The 18,658-nt window shown below is 32.7% G+C and overlaps 1 long non-coding RNA gene across 1 annotated transcript; it reads right to left on the bottom strand.

Annotated features, from left to right (window-relative positions):
* Nucleotides 1–14,771: 14,771 nt before the first annotated feature.
* On the bottom strand, nucleotides 14,772–16,908 carry LOC121214722 (uncharacterized). The gene is made up of 2 exons (XR_005910429.1): nucleotides 16,875–16,908; nucleotides 14,772–15,298 (listed from the first exon to the last, which is right to left on the bottom strand). It is a non-coding gene; the product is annotated as an uncharacterized lncRNA (long non-coding RNA).
* Nucleotides 16,909–18,658: the final 1,750 nt, after the last annotated feature.

Genomic DNA, 18,658 nt, shown 5'->3' on the forward strand with positions numbered 1-18,658 from the left:
AGATTTAGAACACAAATGTGTGTTTAAAAATAACATACAATAAATAATTAAACATAAAGTTTGAAACTAATAATAATAACAACACATATGTAATATGTACGCAATTAAAATAATAAAAAATTTAATTTACGAGTAAAAGAAAATTGAAATAGGTAAATAAATCATATTAAGAATATTAAATACACTCCAATTGTTTATTATGGTGTTGCCATTTTTTATAACACGTTAAAAAAAGATCAAGTTAGTGAGGAGAACAATCAATATTAAATTTCATTTTTAAAAAATTAAATATCAAGTTGAGTTGTGACGCCAACACAATCAGTGACATTATCTATACTGGAAATCTTATCACACGCGTATGTGCGTGAAAACTACATATTTTGAACGCAAATGTGTGTTTAAAAATAACGTACAATAAATAATAAAACGCAAAGTTTGAAAGTAATAATAATAACACATAGGCAACAGGTGCGAAATTAAAATAAAAATATCGCAAGTAAGAGCTCTTTCAAGTTGCTCCTCCCATGAAAACCTATGTCGAAACCATTTTCATGTTTTTTAAAAAAAAAACGGGGATTGACTTTTAAAATAAAATGGGAGTCGCCACCGATATTTTATTAAAGTGTGACCGATTCACCATTAAAAATTATTTTGGTCTATGAATTTTGAGAAAATAAGTTCGGGAGTCGGTTACGCACGAGGAAGGGTTAGCACCCTCGTGACGCCCAAAATTGGTACCGAATTGATTGTTTAATGTCTTAGTGCTGAAAATTTGAAAAGATTTAAAATACAATCCTTTGAAATGCAAGCTTAAATTTCAAAGAAATAAACCGCCACACTCAGTGAGTTAGAGTGCAACAGTTCAATCTGCAAAGCTAGATTCGTCCCTTTTTTTTAAAAAAATCATGTGATTTAAGAAGGATATTTGATTACTTAAGTCAATCGAGAAGTCATGATCCAGTAAGTTAGGGTTCCATCTCTCGAAATTCCTAAATGTCAAATATGGCCTTTATTTTAAGATTAAGATGACAAAATGTCATATCCAGTAAGTTAGGATCCAACATTTTAAAATCTTAATTAATTTTATTTAGAAATCACACGGTTTTTATTGCAAAAGAGATACTCGACTACCTAAATTCATCAGAAAAATTGAAGCCCAGTAAGTTATGGCCCAATTCTCTCGCGAATTATGAAAGTTGAGTATTATAATATCTAAAAAGAGATTTTGAAACTTAAATCATGTTAAACGCAAAATTTTAGCAAATGAAACACAGTGGAGTAATGTACAATACTAAACGATAATTTGTAACCAAAATGCATTCTAATGAACTACTAATAATTAGCGAATACAAACAAGCAATACAATACACCTAAAAGCAATTCTCACATCATATATTATGTTAACATTCAAAGGCTAATGAATCTAAAGTCAATCAAAGCACCAAATAAATTAACACGCATGAAATTGCACAAGTTTTTTTCTAAAATAACCTAAGAAGAACGAAAGAAGGGAAATTATAATTAAAATAAATTTAAAATAAATAATATATACATATATAAAAATTAGAAATAACTCAAAATTATAGTCTAAATAAATACCAAATGAAATAATAATATCCAAATAAATTTAAAATAAATTTAAAATAAATATTAGTAGAAGAAAATAGTATACATCTATTAATTTAAAAGTAACACCTGTAGAAATAAAAAAAAATTCAAAATGGATAATAAAATAATAAGACATGAAAAATAAAAATAATGAAATATAACCGAGTAAGTATTTTTAATGAAATAAATTACATATGCATTAAAATAAGTAAGAAAAATTACAATAATATGAAGTCAACAACATATATATAAAATAAATTATATACGCATAAGTATATAAAATAGTGTTATATTATAATCAAAACTATAATAAGAAATAATATTACTATTAATACTAATAATAATAAAATTAATTTCCCCTTTTTTTTAAAAAAACGTATATATAAAAGGGATTAAATTAGTTCTAAAGTAATTGTTTGGGGTAAATTTGAAAATGAATAAAATAAAATCGAACCGATTTGAAACTTATTTGAAAATGAAGGGACTAATGCATCAATTAGACGCACAGATCTGGAAATTCAATTCTCACCAGCGAAAACGACGTTGCCTAACCATGGATCTAAATGAAAATAAGGTTAAATATGCGATACAAATCAAGAAAAATGGAAAGAAAACCGATTGAAACTGAGCAAACATAAAGGGACTCTCAGCGCAAATAAACCAATAAGTCAGAACGTGTGGATCCTCCCTGGGTCGGGTCACCGCGCGAGTCACGGGCCTTTAAACGGCGCCATTTTGAAGCTATCACATTAGCTACAAACAGCGACGTTTCAAGTCTCACCATTAAAACTAAAATAAACCCTAAAAACCTAACATTTCATCAGAAATAAAAAAAAACTGAAGCTCCTTTTTTTTTTCACAGCTCTGCTCATCGATCCTTCAAACGGATCTCTGAACCCCTGCTCAGGCTCCGACGACGACAGAGAGAGCAAGGATTCGACGGCGAGGTACCCATTTCTCTAAACTTGCTTTCTCCTTTATTTCTACACTAAAAGACGAACTCAAGAATAAAAAAAATAGGGAAAACGAAGAAAGATCTGAAAATCCCCTTACCAAATTCTGCTTTTTTTTTATTTCTCTCTGAATACTTTTGTTTATTTTTACAATATTTGTATGTCCTTCTGTTACAACATTCTTGGCCTTTTATAGCATCTATTTACAGAAAAAATAAAGAGGTAAAAAATAAAAATGAAAATCCCACCAAATCGTCCCCCGCTTTGTCATCTTTTCTTTTTTCTCTCTGCCCCCTTTTTTTGTGTGCCGTTGTTATTTGTTTTTCTACCCATTTTCTCGTCTCTTGCAGGTACAATGTGCAAAGGTGCGGACGTGGCACGTACGGAAATGAAGGCGCGCGTACGAGGGCTCATCACGTGCGGAGGAGGAGCAAAGGGGACGTCACTGCTGCAGCGCTGGGAACCCTTGCTAGGGTTTTCGGTGTTTGGGGAAAACTTGGGCTGAGTTAGGTTCTGGGCTAGGCTAAAATTTGGGCTTGTACTGGGTCAATTGTAAATGGACTCTCTTTTTTTGGACTGAATTTGATTTATTATTTTTATTTTTATTTTTATTTTTTGGTTTTTTTTACAATGTATGTGGGCCGGGCATAAATTGGGTATTACAGCTGCCCCTTTTTGTTCGCTATCGTGTAACGGGAACAGAGCAAAGACTAAAGAGGACCAATTTTGCCCGGTCGTGCTTGGACCTTGGTGCTCTACTGCCTCTTCAGAGGTGTAGGAATTGGTGCTTCGATCCACTCCACTGCAACATCAGGGAGATAGGACTTGTAACTTTAACTTGTTCTGCTGCAACTTTAAAGATAATTCTGATGTGATCTACTCTACTGCAACTTTAGAGACATAAGATATATTACTTTAATCCGCTCCACTACGACTTCAGGGAGATAGGATTATCAGCTCCAATCTGCTCCACTGTAACTTCAGGGAGATAAGATTATCGGCTTCAATCTGCTTCTTTACACTTGAAGATAAGATTTGCCGTTTTGAATCTGCTCCGCTACTACTTAGATAGACAAGATCTGTAATTTCCAACCTATTCCACTGCTGACCAGTGGGACAAGGCTCGGTGACTTAAGTCTGCTTCCCACTATCCTGAAAAGATAAGATTTGTCGTCTTTGATCTGCTCCACTACTGTTTAGGGAGATAAGATCTGCTATCTTCAACCTACTCTGGTGCTGCTCAGGGAGACAAGGTTCGGTGGCTTAAATCTGCTTCCCACTATCTTGGAAAGATAAGATTTGTCGTCTTTGATCTGCTCCGCTACTACTTAGGGAGATAAGATCTGCTATCCTTACTGATCTGTTCTCTGGGGAACATGACACGTATAATGAACCTAATTATGCCTAATGACTAGGATGACATGATCAGAATGAATCAAATGCTCCTAACTAGACATGAGTGAATGGTATTTGCATGGATGCGAGATGCTGCTGTATTACTCAAAATCTATTAAGGCTTTTGTCACAACCGTGCTTTAACACCCTCTTTCTTGTCTGGTGTTTCCAATGAAACACTTAATTAAATTGCCTCCACCGTAAACCTCCAAGCTCGATTCACTGGGTTATGTTCGCTATGCAACTCAAAAAAAAGATGAGATTTGGTCATTTCTCCATCTTTTCCATCGCAATTGAAGGATACCAAACGTGTAAATCTTTGGTTTTATACCATTCTCAAAATGCCACATCAAATGCTTGTGCACGAAGAATTTTCCTCCAAAGAGATCTCTTCTTTCTAACTCATTATTATTGCTGACATTTCGTTCAATTGATGCTTTCTGTCAACAAAATCCAAAAGGGATTGTTTAAAAAAAATAAGACTTTTCTTAGATTTCAAACCTTTAATCCTGGTTCGTTCTAAACAATAGCCCTGTTTTAGGTTACTGTATTATTTAGAAACTTTTTCAGAGTAATATGCAAAACTTCTTTTGTGAAAGTTTTAATAGTCCATTAATCACTATTCCAATGCAACATGTTTGCTGAAAGATTATAACTATGGATAAAAGTTGGTTCTGAGCATAGCTCAAAAGAGATAAAATATCAACAATAGTGAAAGAAGGATAACAAAGAAGTTGATTGAGAATGTGTATATTAGCAAAAAAAAGGTATTTTCAAGAATAACATATTCAATAAAATAAAATATGCGATACAAATCAAGAAAAATGGAAAGAAAACCGATTGAAACTGAGCAAACATAAAGGGACTCTCAACGCAAATAAACCAATAAGTCAGAACGCACGGATCCTCCCTGGGTCGGGTCACCGCACAGGTCACGGGCCTTTAAACGACGCCGTTTTGAAGCTATCACATTAGCTACAAATAGCGACGTTTCAAATCTCACCATTAAAACTAAAATAAACCATAAAAACCTAACATTTCATCAGAAATAAAAAAAACTGAAGCTTCTCTTTTTTTTCGCCGCTCTGCTCATCGATCCTTCAAACGGGTCTCTGAACCCCTGCTCAGGCTTCGACGACGACAGAGAGAGCAAGGATTCGACGGCGAGGTACCCATTTCTCTAAACTTGCTTTCTCCTTTATTTCTACACTAAAAGACGAACTCAAGAATCAAAGAAAATAGGGAAAACGAAGAAAGATCTGAAAATCACCTTACCAAATTCCGCGTTTTTTTATTTCTCTCTGAATACTTTTGTTTTTTTTACAATATTTGTATGTCCTTCTGTTACAACATTCTTGGCCTTTTATAGCATCTATTTACAGAAAAAATAAAGAGGTAAAAAATAAAAATGAAAATCCCACCAAATCGTCCCTCGCTCTGTCATCTTTTCTTTTTTCTCTCTGCCCCCTTTTTTTGTGTGCCGTTGTTATCTGTTTTTCTACCCATTTGCTCGTCTCTTGCAGGTACAGTGTGCAAAGGTACGGATGTGGCACGTACGGAAGCGAAGGCACGCGTACGAGGGCTAATCACGTGCGAAGGGGAAGCAAAGGGGACGTCACTACTGCGGCGCTGGGAACCCTTGCTAGGGTTTTCGGTGTTTGGGGAAAACTTTGGGCTGAGTTGGGTTCTGGGCTAGGCTAAAATTTGGGCTTGTACTGGGTCAATTGTAAATGGACTCTCTTTTTTTGGACTGAATTTGATTTATTATTTTTATTTTTATTATTATTTTTTGGTTTTTTTTGCAATGTATGTGGGTCGGACATAAATTGGGTATTACAACCTAGATTCACGTTTGGTCCTATTGTTCTTTGACCAAAACTCCGCTAGAAACTCTTTCTTATGTTTGTCAGTAAGAGCCAACTCGTATTGTTCAATAAAATTCTACAGGGTAAATTTGTTGTTCACAAAACCATCGAAATAAGCATGCATTCCTTGGCTTCATTGTGTTGATTTCATTCCCGCCCAAAACAGATGACTAAGATAAATAGGAACCTAACTTTGCCTGCATACAACTTGATCAACCATTCATTTCCATCCAAGCCATATTTATTCAGAAACTCACCCCACTTGCTCTCGAACTCTTTAACAATAAGACTTTCCTAAAAAATGGCCTTGAATTCCTTTTTAATTACTTTATACTTAGCATGATGCTTAAGCTTGTTAGGCAGCTTAGTATAAATGTGCCATATGTAGAATTATGTTTTGTGTTTGACATCACTTCATTGATCATTGCTCTAATGCTTTCACTCTGATCTGTCAAAATGCAAGTAGGAAGAATGTCGCCCATAGAAGATATCCAAGTACTAAATAGACACTTAAATGTCCCCACATCTTCACGTGAATTCAGTGCAAAACCTAATAAGATAGATTGTCCATGGTAATTAACTCCAACAAATGAAGCAAAAGGCATTCTATACATGTTCACAAGATACGTAGTATCAAAACTAACTACATCATGAAAGTGAACAAAAGCAACTTTACTCTAAGGATAGATCTAAATAATACTCTTCAACCTTCCAGATCCATTTCAGCCAAACTGGTGGATGAATTCACCATCTTTAATTTGCATTTCGCAAAAAAATTCCTCAAATACTCAACATCTCTCTCTTAAATGATTAGCCTTATGTTGCTATGGCTGTTATTTCTACAATCCTCTAGTAAACACTTTATTTGATCTGGTCTACTTGATTAAACTCTTATCAATTTAACGTTCTTGCAAATTGGAAGGCCAGTCATATCATTTGCCTCCAAGGTTCTTTTTAACCGATTAAACACATACCTATGTCTAGACATTAACCTTGCCATTTTAGGAATTAGTTCATGTAAATGATTTCTGATTACACTACTAGCATGTCACATTCCATCAACTCCTAAAACAACATTCACCTTCGTAGGACAAGAAATTTCCCTACTCTTCTTCCTTTTATTAGCTTTACCACTTTTATTAAAAGCTAATCATACATAATTAGCAACACCTGATTTTTTTTCTTACTTAATGACCTCTTCACCACGCTAAACCCTTTCAACTTCGCATGCGGTTGATAAAAATTGAACATGTCATCAAAGCTTCTAAATCTTATTCCTACGGTTGGCCCAACAACTATCTCATCCTCTATCTGATTCTCACTAGCATTGAATCCTCTTACATTAGATTGAATAAAACCTTGAACACCAACTTGTTGATCATCAAGTTCTTCTCATTTATTAGACCTGGACCACTAGCATTTGCATTAGAGCCACCATCAATTGAATTGTGATTTCCTAATCTTATGTTCAATAAACTATCTAATGGATTTGGTGCCTTAAATATAGTATATTTGTTTGTATCCTTGTATTGTTTTCAAATAAATTGGTTTAATAAAATTATCCATAAATTATATTAATACCCTTTGTGTATTGTTATCAATGGTTTTTGCACACAAAGTAAAATGAAAGAAAATATTGAATAATTGGTTATCTAACATTTAACTAATACTAAGAGATATTATGTTGTTGGATTGTAATACGAAAAGATAACTTGTATCAATAGATGAACCTAAATATGTCCTTAGTCTAGTAAAAAATAAACAAATTGATTGAAAGAATAATATGTCATCTATTAAGCCTAATTGGGGAGATATTTTGTCTTGGGCATCGGAGCTATGACTCTCAGATGATAATGACATAGATGTGACTGACTAGATTGAGAGTAAATTACGCAAGACCCACGTATGCGTGACTCATATAATTTGATGTAAGTAAAAGCCTGAGTTCAAATATATAAGAAACTGAAAGCTGATGCGTTGGGTATACGACTTCTGCAGTATGTAGCATCATTCACAATAGTGGAATTCATAGTCCAAGAAATGGGTAAATGGATGTGATAACAGCATTTTTGAATTACTATCTTGAAGAGAGCATCTACATGATGCAACCCACCAGATATCTGACTAAATGAACGAGAATGAAGTTTGCAAATTACTTCAATTCATATATGGACTTAAGTAAGCATCCCACTTATGGAATTAAAGATTTGATCAGGTGATCAACACTTTTGGATTGGAGCAAAACATAGATGAACATTGTGTTTACAGACGTTTAGGGGATGAAAAGGTGGTCTTTCTTGTTCTATATGTCGATGACATTCTACTCATTAGAAATGATGTCGGAAAATTGTCAACGGTTAAACTGTGGCTAACCCAACATTTAGTATGAAGGACTTGGGAGAAGCTAATTTTGTTCTATGTATTTGAATCCTAAGGGATCAAAAGAACAAAGTGATGAAACTATTTCATGCTTTATACATAGACAAGATATTGGAGCATTATGCAATAACCGACTCGAAGAAGGGAAATAAACCTTCCATATCGAGATTTCATATTATCTTTAGAGGATTGTCCTAAGGCAGTGGAAGAAAGAGAAAACATGAGAAAGGTTTCTTATGCTTCGGTAGTGGGAAGTCTCATGTATGCTATGTTATGAACACGTTCGGATATCTGTTTTACAGTGGGGTTGGTAAGTCAATATCAGGCGAATCCAAGTCCAAGACACTAGCAAGCAATTAAGCATATACTTAAGTATTACAGAGAACGAGAGATTATTTGCTTGTGTATTTTGGAAAAGACATTACTGTTGGGAAATATGACCATATTGTAGTAAACATGTAACTGTTTTCTATTTATTTGAACAATGAATAATTAAATAAAGTTAATTTTACATTTCACTATTATGTCTTTCGTATTTTCTGTCTTTTATATTTTGCATGCATAGCGAAATTGTGACAAGCAAATATTAGCTCATTGATTGTCTAAAGTTCAAACTAAAGATAAGTGGCATTGTAAATAACGTTTACATTGCAAGAAAGATAACTTACTTCAGTAGATAATTTAAATGAGTCTGTAATCCCGTAAAAGAATCAAAGTTAGCATTTTATTCAAATATTGAGAAGGATTATTATGTGGTCTACAATTCCAATTGGAGAGATGGTTAATCTTGGTTATTGGAGCAGTTGACTCCACGAGTAGAGACAGATGTATTCATTGGTAGAATGATACATTGGACTAGACCCAAAATAGATTAATTCTGAATCTGTTTGTGACTAATTCACTTGTGACGTTCATGGTGTGATTTAACTAAATCCTGAGTTAGTCACTGACCATGCGTATGCAACTCATGTGCTTTGATATAAGTGGAGGCTTATGCTCTAAAGATGATCGAGCCCATAGCCGGTATGTTAGGCACATGACTTGTGTATGACATGGCTTTGTTAAAAATAGTGGAATTCATAGTTCAATTAAAGAGTTAATGATATCCTCTCATTGGCATTGTGTGGATTGATAAATATCGATTGTGGCCACGGATTGCGTGTTCTCGAACGAACAATTTATCACAGTCGTTTGTTGACAATGATCATATTAATCATTAAAAAGACACAATAGTGACAATGAGATAAAATAGGATTGAATTGAGTGAACGGATTTAACTCAAAGGAATCAAGGATATCATATGAGGGTAACACACACATGACGAAGTCATTGGATAAAGCAGTTGGCTAAATTACTTTCATACAGAGTATACAATAAGGAGTTTTCAATCATGGTACTTATTATGGACTAACTCCATGATTAAGTAATTGTGAATTACTGAAACGATGCTTCTGGACATAATTGCAATCACTAGAGCCTAATTGTATCTGTCCGATTGGTCCCTCCGCTAGCTCAACAAAAGCTTGATCTAACTGTATTTGAATCAGAAGAAATTCTACGACTTTGGGAATAATTTAATTGAGTCGATTTATTCGATGTGGAATTTAATTATGCGGTCGTAAGAATTTTTTAACTAGAGAATTTGATTAAATAATTTTCTTAAAAAATTAATTTTGAAAAACTAAGTGCTTTTTGAAAAAAATAATAATTTGATCAAGTAAATTTTTAATTAATCAAATCAATTAAAATTAATATAATATTTTTTTAATGTTAATTTTCAAGTCAGACAATTGGCCCAATAGGGTAATTGAACTTGAAAATTGGACCTGAGATCATAAATTGGGCCTGGGAGCCCAAAATCGAGATCTAAAAATTGGTTGAATCGAGCCCGATATGTGAAACCGGACTGACGGTCCAACCGGTGGTTTAAGAGAGGCCCTAAACCCTCATATAATATGAAAGGGGCAGCAACCCTAATAGAAATACAATGGTGAGTCATTCACTCTTCTCTTACTCTAAGTAGGATGTTTTTCTATTTAAAATAAACCTCTACAACTCTACTAGGGTTTTACCTTCTCTTCCTATAAATAGATGGCACAAGTAAAGCAATTAACATAACTTTTGAGAGATTATTATTCTGCTGAAAAATAGAGAGAATTTATTCTCAACTTTTAAAAATATTTTTCCAAAATAAAAATTTTATCGGTTTCTTTTAAAGAAGAGAGAATTTTCATTTTCACCCCAAAAAGAAAATTTTTTCTAGTTCTGTGTTCTGGTTCAATTGGTTCAAGCCCACACTTCAAGCAGTTCGTGGTACGAGAATAGCGAAAAAGATCATTTGGTTGAAAGCCGAAAAACATCAAGGATCCGCTTATCAGAAACTTAGGTGCGTATTTGGTTAAGGTTTATTGCTATAAATATCATAAACTGGGTCGATTTTCAAAATTTTAATTTTCCGCTGTGCAAGAAAATCGTTTTCAAATCGGATTTTTTCCAACATAAATAACTTAATTACTATTTGATATTAATTGATTTTTTATGAAGGAAGATGTAATGGTTACCATGAGATAAAATACGATCATATTGGGAGAATGAATTTATCCCAAAGAGATTAAGGATATCTTATAAGGGTAACACAATTATGACAAGGTTATTGGACGAGTATTGATCGAGTAGTTTTCATAATGGTATGTAATTGGGGAAAGATCAGTCACAATACTATAGTAAAATGACTTCGTGACTAAATGAGTTTATAATTGATCGACAAAAAGTTGGAACTTAATTATCAATCATTTGAACCCTAATTTTTGTGTAACAACCCATTTTCAGTGAAATCAAAACAGTGGTTTCGGGACCACAAATCTCAGTCTAAAAGAAAATTTATTTTAATATTATTTTTTGATCTGCATTATGATTGAAATATTTCATGAAAATTTCGTAAAGATATTTGACTGATTTTATGTCTAATTCGATAAAAAGGACCAAATTGCATAAAATGCAAAAGTTGAGTTCTACTAGCTAAAAGTATCAAATAGCTATGGAATTCAAAATTTGAGGTCCTTATATGACAATTAGACCATTAATTTGAGTTATTAGATAAGTATGATGATTCATCCATGAAAAATCTAATAAAGAAAAAGACTAAATTGGAAAGAAAAGTATGAAAATATGATAAATTAATAAAATAAGAAAATATCATCATTTTCATCATCTTTCCCAAAATTAAATCCATGGAAACCCTAGCTAAGAGAAGAGAGTTCAAGCAAACTTTGTTGGCTTAATTAGGTATGTATCATTGCCCGTTTTTAATGATTTTTACATTTCTGAGATCGTAATAGCTTAATCTAGCTATCTCGGGGATTAATTTGTAAAGGTATTAAAGTAATAGGGTTTATTTGTGGATGAGTATGCATGAATTATGAAATTTACGGTAGAAATTGAAACGTTGTTGATAGGTAAACAATTTTTGTAAAGTGAAATTTGATAAAATTATTATTTAAGGACTAATTGAAAAGATGTAAAATTCATGGAAAAATTCTAATTTTTGTAAAATACATGGGCTGTAAATATTGTATGTAAAAATTGGCTAGGCTTGGAAAAAGGATTAAATTTCTTGAATTTTATTTTCTGAGCTTAGGGACGAAATCATAATTAATTAAAAGTATAGGGGCAAAATGGTAATTTTACCTAAGATGTGAATTGGATGGAATTGAATGTGAATTTTATTAAATTGAGTTAAATTTACTCGTATAGATCTGGATGGACCTAGTTCAGAATTGGATCGGGGAAAACAAAAAGTATCAGAATTGTAGTCTACGAACACGAACATTGTCGAGGTAAGTTCGTGTAACTAAATTGTGTACATATATATATTTGAATTAAATGTTGTATATATAAATTGTGTAATTTCCATGTACATGAAATTGATTACATATATGACAATGCCCGACAAATATTAAGTCCCGTTTGAATAAATGAAATTCGATTGGATACAGGGTTCCCGTATTGGTTGTGGTCCTGCATATGTTGCGGACACACCATAGCTTTAAAGAGCGTCCCGCTATAAACTCTCTCAAGCTTCCCGTTATATGGTTCTTGCGAGCTTCCCGTTAATAGCTCTTCGGAGCCTGCCGATCGGTTGTGATCCTGCATGTGTTACGGACACATTGCAGCTCTTATGAGCGTCCCGTTATATGACTCTTCGTAAGCTTCTCGATTAAAGGCTCTTTGTGAGCTTCTCGATATGGCTCACTTGAACTTCCTGATATATGGCTATTCGGAGCTTCCCGATTAATGGCTATTAGGAGCTACCAGTTATTGGCTCGCATGAGCTTCCTGATTATGACTCTTATGAGCTTCCCATTATATAGTCTAAATAAGCTTTCCGTTACATGGCTCACATAAGCTTCTCGTTATATGGATTGAGAGAGGGGTTCACGTTTATGTGCTCGTATGAGCACTTCTGAAAATGAATTGACGAATTACAGTTTTGTACACTTCGAGTATACTACCTAGGTATCCATCGATATTTCAAATAAATTCAACGGGCAAAGTTCCGACATGGGATAATCTGAACTTGAGATGAATTATTATGGAAACATATTTGAAATACATCTATATGATTTGTAACATGACGAGCTCATCCTTGTTTCTTGGAATTCATGTGAATTACATGACTAACAAATTTGATGAGAATATGTGTTTAGGCTATTGGCTAAATTGCTTTGGATGTATTTTATGAGCTTATCTTAAATTGAATTGAATGGTAAGTTAACTTCCTGCTATACGAACTTACTAAGCATTAATTGCTTACTCTATTTTATTTCCTCTATTTTATAATACTCGGAAGCTCGTAAAGGTTGGAAGCTGGTTGGAGCATCATCACACTATCCCTCGGCTTATTTTGGTATAACTAGAAAACTAATTTAATGTTATAATGACCTGTATAAGTTATTTAGCCAATGTTGGCATGATAATGTTTTGGTTGTAACTAGCCATTGGAATAGCTAGTGTTAAACATATTTTGTTGTAATTATATAAGGACTTATCATGCTTGATGTGTGTTGAAATGGTTGAATGGTAGAAGTTACATAAGTATGTTAAGGGTTGCATGAATTTGTAAAATATACTTATATATTTATATGGCCAATTAGGTAAGATTGAATACTTGGAAATATGAGATGTTATGACATGTATTGAGCTTGAAATTGGCCTGAATTGAAGGTCTCATTATGACTTGTAATGGTGCAAAATTGGTTGGTTAGGTTGATGCCAAGTTGGGTGAGAAATGTGACCTTGGAAATGACATATTTTTGTCCACACAGGCAGAGACACGGGCATGTGTCTCAACCGTGTGTGCCACACGGCCTAGCACACTAGCGTGTGTTTTGGCCGTGTAACCCTTGCACCTCATTAATATAAATTAAGTTATTCACACGGCCTAGCCCACAGGCGTGTGGCTTGGCCCTGTGACTTAAGTCAGTAAGAAACCTAAATTGGATACGAGTTGGGACATGACCGTGTGCCCCTATTTCGAATGCCTACATGGCCTAGGACACGGGCATGTCTCTTGGCCGTGTGAGCCACATGGCCTAGCCACACGGGCGTGTGTCCCTTGTATCTAGGAAAAATTTTGAAATTTTGTGAAAAATCATTTGAGTTTCTGATTTAGTCCCGACTTGTTTTAAATGCATGTTTTGGACCTCGAGAGCCCATTTAAGGGAAAATATGATTGATTTCAGATATGAATAGTAAATGTTATGAATTAATTGTATTTGGTCTGTAAACTCCGGTAATGCTTTTTAACCCTTTTTCGGCGATGAATATGGGTTAGGGGTGTTACATTTTGACTGCCTCCAAACAGGAGAACGTTTAGAGTTAAAGTTGTGCAAATAAATAAATATAAATTAAGTGTGGGATATGCAAGCATGCATGTCAAATTAAGTATTTCGAGGATCATACCGAAGGGATTGCAGATTAGAGATATTATTATTAAATTAATTACAAAAAATAATTACTAATCTAATCGATTTACAAGTTAGTAGTGTAAACCCAAAAATAGTGATTAAACTAATTAAATTAATAAACCTAAATTAACCTAATGGAATTTCTTATTCCTAGTGTCGAAAATGTGAGCTCTCGGCCTATAACCGATTAAATCCCTAATTATCAACTATGTTATTAATTATCTTTAATTAATTTGTTTACCACCCTTAGCTATGAATACCCTCTCAGATTCATCTTAACTAAGAATTACCACCTAAGTCACCATATCGGTCTCTTCCTAAGCATACAGATACCCTTTTGGTCTCATCGTTTAGCACAAGTTAAACTCGACAGACTACCCCCTCTCGATCTCACCTGTCTCAGTATTCTACTAGGGGCGTCACCCCCCAATATACTAAGCACTCTTGAATAAACACCCAATTTTAGATAAATAATTACTTAATCGATTAATCAGTTTCACAACTAAAACATGCTAGATATAAATAAATCACATAATTTATTCTAACACTTATATAAACATCAGTTGATCAGGCTAACAAAATATAAATAAAAGAACAAAATAGAATAGTAAAGATAATGCTCATGAATATATATTGAAACGCGGTTCCACAGTAATCTCTGCTTCCAAATGCCTTCACATCGGAATAGACAAGTTTCGATTAAATGAACATAGAAATAAAATACAAAGAAAACTTAATAACAAAAATTGTTTGTCTAAGTCTGCACACCAATCCCGGTGACCCTAAGGTGACTTCTATAAGCTACGGGCTACTTGGTGATTGATTAACCTAGGTACACTTTGGGATTCTAATTAATGCAATATTCTAATTAATGCAATATTCAAATCCCAAAAGTGTCGTCCAAGGAATTAACTTCATTTTGGCTTGTCTTTGTCGTGACGTGGGGAAACTCCTTGTCACGACGTTGCCGCTGTTAATTCCTTCACATGATCGTCTCGTTGTCGTGATGAGATGAAATTCATTGTCACGATATGGAATGCTTTTTTGGCCTTGGCAACTTCGTTGATCTATCGGGCTCCTCTGTGTCGCGGCCCAATCATCATCCCTTGTATTCTTGGGATTGAATTGGCACCTTACACATTTAATTAGCCCATTAGTCACTCCCAAGGCTTGAGTCGGCCTTACAGGTCATTAAAACAATAGAAAATGCATAAAAAATACTCATTTTATTAATATTTAGTTCCTAACCGACTAATACTAAAAATGTAATAATTAATTATAAAATGCCGAGAAAACAAGGTCGTTAAGTGTTGAAATGTACTTAAACTACCACTATAATTGGCGGCAAGTCAATTATATGTGTCCAATCGGTCCTTCCGCTAGCTCGGTGAAACTAGAACTAAATCGCATATAGAATCAAATGAATAGAAATGGATAGAGATTGTATAGTTCGAGAAATGAGTTACATTCTAAATTTAATGTGGTTTCTCACTAAGTATGGAAATGACATGAGAATTAATTTAAGTTTTCGAATTATTATTTAATCAAATAATTGAAATTCAAAAAATGAAATGAAATTAATTGGTTATCATGAATCTGTTGAATATGGAAATTAAATATATTTTCTTATAGGTTTTTTACAATAAAGTTGACATGACTTTAACAGAAGTAGCATTGGGTTGAGAAAATTATTTAATTGGAAAAATAATTTAATAAATAATATTTAAATTGAGAAATAGAAAAACATGTATTGGGTTGGATTGAGTTATAAAGTGTTAGGTTAAAAGTCCAAAAGGTACATACAATTAGACCTAATACAAGAGAGGTCCAAAACCGCTCATAATATAAATGAGGGGCAACAACCCTAATATATTTAACTAGGGTGTGTCACCCCTCTCCTGGCAGAACTAGGGGACTAGTTTTTTTTATCAAATAAGTATTATTTGTATTCTACTAATTCAACGAGGATTCTCCATCTCTCCCTATTGTTATTCTATCTGAAAATAATAAGAATTTATTTCCTAAGTATAAATTTTATTTTCTGGGAATAATAATTCTACTTGTTTCTATGGAGAAAGATATTTACTTTCCTACTGAAAGTAAGAAAATTATATTTGGTTTTGTGATTTATTCGTGATTGTTCGAGCTCTCATTCGAAGCGGTTCGTGGTGTGAGAATAGCGGAGAAGATCGTTTGGTTAAAAATTGAGAACATCAAAGACCTGCCTCACACAAAACACATAAACATTTCGAAAAAAGTTTCTATAAATATTACAAACCAATTCAATTTTCAAAAATTTAATTTTTCACTTTAATAAAAAAAAAGTATATTCAAACCGAATTTGTCCATCATCGTCAAATAAGCCGAGCGATACATTCAATGTTTCACTAACATCAATGTTTTGGTGTTGATTTTGACTTGTTGGTTCTTCAAATCACGATTTCCCTCATTCATCATTATCTCTCTCACTATCTTTTGTTTCGTTTGTAGTATCCATTTCATCAACTCTCTTCAAAACTTAGAATTAAAATAGAGAACTGATATGAACAAAATAGAAAAAAAAATTAAAAAAAACGTAAGCTGACTTTGCATATGCCACTCATCTATAATTGGTTTTGATAGTGAATATTAATGTAAGTAAGGCATGCAAATGGCTATTAATAATGATAGCCGACAGTAGAGGGAACACATGGAAGGTAAAAACTAACCTGGAAAAGTTGTAAGGGTGTTTTTGCAAATTGATAAATTCTGTACATGTTTAACAACCCCCTTTAATTATGTTTATATTTGTAGAGTAGTTTGATAAAAGAGGTTAAGCAATTAATGTGGGTTATTGACTACTTAAATTAGCATCGAATTCCCCAACTAATGCATGGCCTCATGCTCAAACATCATTGATTGTTGAGGAAAACAACCATGAAGTAAGCAGTTATATGTCCTGTCCAGAACCTATAAAATTACATGATACCCTAATTGATCTTTTTTTTTTGTTTATTTTCCTCCATTTATACTTTTTCATAATATACTTAATATGATGATTTGGTTTGTCCATTTTAATATTTATTTCTTTTTCAATTTAACAACTAAAGTTGTCCTCTTCCTCTATTAAGGGTTTTAGTTCAAATTTTCTTTTTTTTTAATCATCAACTCCTTCAAAGAAACCTAAAAAAGTTATCAACTCCTTCAACAAAAGTGGTATGACATGATCCTTCAAAAGTCGTCTATTTCCATCATCAACCTCTTGAAAATAGCCCTTTCTAAACCAAACAAACAACTGAGAAGAAATTTGAATTGGGTAAGAATCATTATCCATGCTATCACCACTCACAATAACTTTAATTTTATCCTACAAACAAACTTTTGAATCAAGTTGACTGTTAACTTAGGAATAATAACATGTTTTTATTATCAAAGTTTGCTTTGTTTTTTTAACAAAAAAAGAATTATGCTTTTTTTTTAAAATTTTAAAAAGTATAGAAAAGCCACATGCCAATTTTTTTTTCTAATGCCTGTCGAAGTTTGGACTAAAAACTTTAACAGTGGTATATTTTAAGTACCACATCAAATAAAAAAAATTTTAAGTATCAAAATAGAAAATTAAGTATATTTCAAGAGTCAAATCATAAATTAAGCACTTCCCCATTAAAAAAGTTCTCATAATTAATTAAGATAAAAATATTTTCCAATAAAAATATATAATTTATTAAACTTATTTCTGTTGACTTTAGTGGCTAAAATTAGACCTTAATCACTATAATTAAGAGTTTAATTTATTATAATATCATATATTATAAAAACATGGTATAAAAAGATAATTATAAGAGAGAAAAAATAAGATTGGGTGATGGATTTAAAAATTAAGTTAGTTCATATATATATAATATCACTATTTTATATGTAGATATGCATATGATCATAAGATAATTATTTATACTATAATAAAATATCTAATTAAGCTTGGTGTCTCAAATCAAGTGATAACCAACTCAATCGATAAAAATACAAAAAAGGCTAAAACTATTGTTTTGTTAAATATAATCATAATTATATCACCTAAACACTTTATAAATTAAATTAAAAATTTTCAATCCTCTTAAACTAACTACTTAAAAATGTCATTTTCTCAATAAAAACTATTAGTTTGTTTTTCTCAAAAACTAAACCACCCATCATTGTTCATTAAATTCTAATTATTAGAAAAAAAAATCTATCCACATTTTTTAAGAAAAAAATTATATATGAAATATTATTTTTAAAACTTAAAATTATATATAATATATATACTTTCACATGTGTGACAAATTTTAGTTGCTAATTATGTGTTTTTTACAAATTTTTTTAGAGATAAATTTGTTTAAGGATTGAACTAATCGCTTAGGCATGAAGGCGTGCTAAAAGTATAAGAAGGTTTAGATAAAAAGTACGAGTCTTTAAAAATGAGCTTGTGCAAAAAAAATTAAGCTTGATTAAAATGAGTCAAGCTTGGGCTCCA

The sequence above is a fragment of the Gossypium hirsutum genome, chromosome D02 (genome assembly GCF_007990345.1).
Source record: "Gossypium hirsutum isolate 1008001.06 chromosome D02, Gossypium_hirsutum_v2.1, whole genome shotgun sequence".
Taxonomy (NCBI): domain Eukaryota; kingdom Viridiplantae; phylum Streptophyta; class Magnoliopsida; order Malvales; family Malvaceae; genus Gossypium; species Gossypium hirsutum.